The 6,784-nt window shown below is 35.0% G+C and overlaps 1 non-coding gene across 1 annotated transcript; it reads right to left on the reverse strand.

Annotated features, from left to right (window-relative positions):
• Positions 1-6,197: 6,197 nt before the first annotated feature.
• Positions 6,198-6,304, reverse strand: LOC127747348 (small nucleolar RNA R71). The gene has a single exon (XR_008009148.1). It is a non-coding gene; the product is annotated as a small nucleolar RNA R71 (small nucleolar RNA).
• Between the last annotated feature and the right edge of the window lie 480 nt (positions 6,305-6,784).

Here is a 6,784-nt window from a genome sequence, read left to right on the forward strand (position 1 = left end):
ATTAGACCAAGGAATTGGCTATTGATCAGGATCTGAGAGATTGAGTCACCAAGGGATTGGGGCTCAATCAATCATGATTGCCAAGAGGTAAATGAGTTGCATGATGGAAGAGGATATAGGCTAGATTTGATCCCAAGAGACAAAATCTCCCAATATCAATGAACTTCCCCATTCTTATCTATCCATTTCTTTTTACAGCTTAATTTTTACATTCAGCGATTCCCCACTCCCATTTACATTCAAGTCATTTATGATTCAGCACTTTACATTCTGCAATTTCCATTTCTGCACTTTCTTGCTTTTCTTTATATTCTAGTCATTTACATTTATGTCATTTACAATTTTGCACTTCACAATCTTATTGATCCGCTTGACTGATTCATCAACCAATTAAAACTGCTTGAATTTGCCAATCTCTGTGGATACGATCCCACTCCACTCTGGGTTATTACTTGGCGATAATTTTGGTGCGCTTGCCAAAAGAACTAATTCACCAATTTTTGAATTGGGTGTGAATTAGAACTCATCAAGTTTTATGGCGCCGTTACCGGGGATTGGCTTAAATTTGATAGTGATTAAATTGATTGGAGAGCTAGATTAAGCAATTTAAATTCCTTGATATTTTAATTTCTTTTATTTAGAATTTTTTTATTATTTTATTTTGAGCTCTATTTCCTTCTTCCTTGATTATTTTATTCAGTATCCATATTTCCACTCTTCTAACTGTTCGATCAATTGCACCACTCACACTAACAACTACTCTAACAAAAGTAATTTCTTCAACCATTTTCTTTCTTGCTTTTTTATACCTTGATTGGTTGTATAGCAGGTAGGAGAAGCGGGGCTTCAACTGTAACAACCCTAGTTTTTGAAATTCAAATAATTAGTTAATTGTGATTTATTTTATTTGTTGTAATTTTATTTTAAGAAAATTATTTTACTAAAGGTAATTAAATGGAGTTTCATGATAATTGAAGTTTAAATTAATTAGAATTTTTATATACTCTTTATTAGATATTTGGTATAATTGAAATTATAATTTTGATAATTGAAAAATAAGAAAGAATTGTATAATTTAATTTAAATAAATTTTATTATGAATGACTTGTGTTATTAATTCGACCTCTTAGGAATTAATTTATTAGAAATGATTAGATTGATTTTTATAAATACTTTAAGTTTAAGCTAATTAATATTTATGTACAATTTTTATTATAATTAGTTATTTTATAAATTGAAATTAAATTTTCGGAGATAGAAAAATAATGAAAAATTATATCATTTAATTTGAATAATTAATATTGAGTCTAAACTATATTTTATAAAAATGTGATTAATATGTTTATTTTATAATTTAAATTAGAAATAATTGATTGAACTTAGTAATATGTTGATAAATAATGTTCCTAAATATTTTTAATAGAGTATATTTGATTTTAAAATTACTCTACCATCCAATTTTATCAAAATATCTATTCATATCTATCCATATTCTTTTATAAAATCCCTAATTCCTAAACCTAAATTCCCAAATTGAATCAGAAACCCTAATTCCCAAATCCCAGAAATTGTAATCCTAGTTTCTTATCCTAGCCACAAAACCCCCTCCAACGTAATACATGCTTCAGAAACAGAACATCAAAGAGGGAGAGTGAAGAGTCAGGGGTGAACCAGGGGAGGGGGAAATTGGAGAAGAGGGAGCCACGCCTAGCCATCGTCCAGCTCCGCTCGCTCTGCCGCGCATCTCGTCACCATTAGGTTCGTCGTCGCTGTTTGTAGAGCCGTGAGAAGCATCACTGTCGAAGCCACGCCGATCGTCGCTGCCCAGTCATCGTTCTGCCTCTCACCAAGCCCGTGCCGCCACTGACGTCGCCGAACAGAGGAGGGCGACCACCACGAGGAGCCACCGCTTTCCTTGCTCGTCGTCTCCCTTAGATTCGTCGCCGCCTAGCCGTCGCTGAGAGCGCGCTGCCTCCTTGCGCCAGTCACCACCGCTGTCGGTGAAGAGGAGCCATCGCACTCCGCTGATGACCAGCCACCATCAAGCTTCGAAGAGAGAGAAAGATAGTGTGTGAAGATGAGAGAGAGAGAGAGAGGGAGGAAGCCGATCCAGTCACTGTCGCTGCACCCAATCACCATCATCGTCACGAGAGCCTGTCGCTGTCGCTGGTAGGAGTCACCGCCGCTGCTGTTGTGAAGCCACCGTCTCTGTTAGTTACTCAGCCTTGTCTCTGTTTTTGGTTCCCCTTTTGTGTGCCGAAGTCGCTGCTGCCGTGATGGTGGTCGTGGGGTTGCTTGTGCCTAAACAAAGCTGTTACTGCTGCTGCTCCATTCCTCTGTTCTTTTCAAGTTTTAGTAAGTTGTCCTTGTTCCAAACCCTCATTGTTATCGTTCTGCTTCCATGGTTGATTGGAAATGTTGAGGTGTTAATATGTTAGGGTTATGTCAATACCACTGCAAATTATTTGATGACATTGCTGTTATTGATTCGGTTTAAAGCTGTTGCTGCTGCTGCTGCTACGAGTTGTAATGAAGTTAAAGTCATGCTTAATTTTGTGGTTTTCGACTAGCTGAGGTAGGGGATTTAACATTTTTAATTTAGAATGCCCACCAAGTTATTTGAATAAGTGCAAATGGTTAACAATGGTTAAGAATTTCTTAATTGACATGAATGACTTTAAATGCATTTGAAATTGGTTGGTTGTTGTGGTTATTCTGAGCTGTGACTAAAATTAGATGCTGTTGTGAATAATGATTAATTTAGTGTAATTTATTAAATTGAAATATGCTGAGCTAATTATTGAAAAGCTATCGAATGGATAATTGATGAATTGAGTTTGGATTGTTGCTGTGAATGTATGGTTTTGTTATGAGATATTGGTTGGTGGAATTAAGTTTGGAATGAGGTTGTGGGAGTAAGATTGGTGTGGTTTTAAAATTGATTTTGATTTGAGGCTGTGAATTGTGATTTGTGAGCCATGATTGAATTGTTTGAAAGTGACTAATTATCCAAATTCCTGGTTATGCTGATTTCTTGATTTAGTTGTGAAATTGAAATGTAATTAATGATGGTGGATATTGTTGCCAGCTTGTTGAGAAATTATTGGTTACTAGATATGTTAATTTGACTGGATAATATTATACTGAGTATTGAGCTGATTCAAGCTTGTGCTTGGTTTGGAATTATTGTGATAATGGTTTAATTGTGATTGCCTTTTGATTATTTCAGAGTTATTGGAAATTCAGATTTTAGTTGATTATGTTGAGTTGGTTGTTATTGTTGATTTAAGATTAACTAGAGTTGATTTTGAGCACGGTTAAAGGATTGAAGGTTGATTACTAAAGTATTTTCTTAAAGTATGATCTTTAGAATAAATTGGCAACTTTGCTAATAACTAAATAACTTTAAAAATAATTGGAAATATGAAAGGATGGTGTTTGGAATATTAGTTATAAATTTTCAAAGCTGGATTGATTTACTTTTAAAGAATGGTTTAAGAAAACTCCGATTTTAATTGATGTTAGAATGTCGATCGTTAAACTGATTTATGATGAAATGATTATTGAGATTCTGTTGTTGCGATAACTACTGATAAAAGGGCTGGTGATTTGTTGCGAAAGAGGGAACCCGTAAGGGTGGCTAAATCCGAGTTTTAAGGGAGGTGCTGTCGAAATTTTATAAAATCTGAGGTTTTATTTGAGAAGTTATTTTAGAAGATTTAGATTTCGAAAATGATATTATTTAAGTTTTATTTAGTGAAGAAAAGAATTATTCTATTTTAATTTCGATTTACTAAAGAAAGGTTTATGTTTCAAAATTAAATTATTTAAGAAAGAAACTATATTTCAAGATTAATTTAGTATGAAAAGAATTATGTTTTAAGCTTGAAGTAAAGGATTACTTTTTAGAAGTTTGATGAATTTATGATATTTGAATTTGAATAGTAAAGAGAGAGATTATTTTTGAATCTTTGGGAAGTTAGTAAATTTGAAAAAGAGTTTTATTTGGTTACTTTTAGTAAGAGGGTGATGTTTTGAAAAGTATTTAGCGAATTTAAAATAAATGATTTTCTTGAGTCTTTTGAAAGAAAATTAAACTAGAAAATAGTTTTTAAATTGGTTCGAGTTAAGAGGTTGCAAAAGTGGAAGTCGTAAAGTTGTTACAATATGATTGAATAAAGAAAGAGAGAGATATTGTATAAGAATATGTAACTGGAGAGAAATAACGAGAATGATAACTTATGATGATAATTACACAGATTCTTTTGAGGAAATGTATTCAGTTTATGAAATTGTTGGCAAGGACATAGGTTTTGTCCCGCTTGCATATTTATGATTATAAAAGAGAATAAAAAGCAGAGGACCTGTTGAAAGGTCATTTGTTGCTTGAGGAAACCCAAGAGATGTGTTTATTCATTTGTTGCGTTAAGGCAACTCCAGATATACTTGTATGATTATCTGCTGCAGTGAGGCAGTTAGATAGATAATGGTATGATCACTGAGAACGCTTTCCTATGGTATAGATCCATATTTTATTTCTCTAAGGCAGAGGGGTTATTTCCTTCTACAGAAGTACCGTGACCACCTATTCCATTTCTGTAGTGGTAGAGGGGTTATTTTCTGTATACAGAAGGTGTGTCGGCGTACATCCCTGCAGTGGCAGATATGTTATTTCCTGCGTGCAGTGGACCCTGTGGTGGCAGAGGGGTTATTTCCTGTACACAGGGGTATAGCCAATAGGAAAGCCTTATCCAAACAGAGGTTGCTGGATAACGTCGGAAGCGGGTTAGTAACCGACAGATGAGCTCATTACCTACACTATGGATAGACATGCATCATCCTTGTTTGCGCATCTGCATTTGATTGTGTTTGGTTGTTTTATTTCTTTGTGATTGTGTTGTTTATCTTGTTGTGATTTGTTTATATGTTGAATTAAATCTCTTTCTTGTACTTTTAGTTTTTGATTATTTTAAATAGATTAATAATTGACGTTGTGATTGGGAATTAATTAAGTGGCTGAAAAATGATTGATATAATTAATCTTGTCATTGAAATCTGTTTTGAGTTTAGAGTCTTCAAAAGAGGTGATCAATTAGTTAAAGTAAAGCTAAGAATATATCCAAAAGGTTTGATATAAATATAGCTTCCTTGAGTATGTTAATTATTTGCATATTAGTCATTACTTTTATGGCATTCCCATTCCCTACTGAGAACGTGTGATTTGTTCTCACCCCATAAATTTCCACCCTTTTAGTGACACAGGTTCGAAGACATAGATTGAAGCTGTGGGCGATTATAGAATTTACTTATGAGTTAAGTGTATGAATTGATTTGCTTTCATAGAATTCCCTCGCCCTTATTGCTTAAGATTTTTATTTTATATAAAGGGATAGGATTTGTATCTGAGTTTTATTTGAAATCTTTTGTATGACAGATATTATTATTAATAACTATGTGATTACTATTACTTTGAAATGTTTGTTATATGGTTTTGGTAATCAGAAACAAAATTTTCTGAAATTTTCCATAAAAAAGAAGCGCGATATCAAACTAAAGGCTCAATATTAAATAGTTAATAAAAGAAATAGGTTAGTAACTCCTTATTTTTGGTACGATAATGACGTACTGGAAGTTGGGTCGTTACATCAACTTCCTTTGATTCTGAACCGGAGAAGACCTTCCTTAGATTAAGGAGGGAAGCAAGAGGGAAGAGAGTCGTTGGTCCTGAGCAAGAGGGAAACAAACATGGAGGAGAATATGGAGAATCACCATGAGGAAGAAGTTTATAACCATGCCAGAGAAGGCCTAGTTAATCATGATCGGTAAGAAAGTAGAGTCTTAGGCTCCTACATCAACCCAAACCCAGGAAATTGTGGCAGCAGCATCCTAAAGCCAACAATTCATGCCAATAATTTTGAGCTGAAGCCTCAGCTGATCACACTTGTTCAGAATAATTGATCATATAGAGGAAGTGCCCAAGAAGACCCTAATCAACATCTCAGCACATTCTTGAGGATATGTGATACTGTAAAGTCCAACGGGGTACACCCTGACACTACATACTACTCTTGTTCCCTGTCTCACTCAGAGATAAGGCAGTAAAATGGTTGGAATCATTCCCTAAGGATAGCCTAACTATATGGGAGGAGGTCGTGAACAGATTCCTTGCAAGATTTTACCCTCCACAAAGAATCAACAGGCTGAGAGCTGAGGTGCAAACTTTCAGACAAGAAGATGGAGAAACACTCTATGAGGCCTGGGAGAGATTCAAAGATCTGACAAAAAGATGCCCACAGAAAATGTTCAATGAGTGGGTACAACTACATATCTTTTATAAGGGACTATCCTATGAAGCAAAGAAGGTTGTGGATCATTCTTCAGGAGGCTCACTCAACAAAAAGAAAACCATTGAAGAGGCCATAGATGTCATTGAGACTATAGCTGAAAATGAGTATTTCTATGCTTCAGAAAGGACTCAGAAGAAGGGAGTGCTAGAACTCAACTCTGTAGATGCTTTGTTAGCTTAGAACAAGGCAATTGCAGCACAAATAGCAGCCTTAACCAAGAGGATGGAGGCCAACTAAGCCTCAATCATTCAAGACCAAACTCTTCAACAAGAAGGGAATGCACCAGAATTTGAAGGTGATTGGGAACAAGCTAATTATGTGAACAACTCATCCAGAACACTATATGACCTACACTCTAAGACATACAACCCATGTTGGAAGAACCACCCAAACTTTGGGTGGAGAAATCAACAAAACCACAACCAGGACCACAATAA

Source organism: Arachis duranensis, chromosome 4 (genome assembly GCF_000817695.3).
Source record: "Arachis duranensis cultivar V14167 chromosome 4, aradu.V14167.gnm2.J7QH, whole genome shotgun sequence".
NCBI lineage: Eukaryota > Viridiplantae > Streptophyta > Magnoliopsida > Fabales > Fabaceae > Arachis > Arachis duranensis.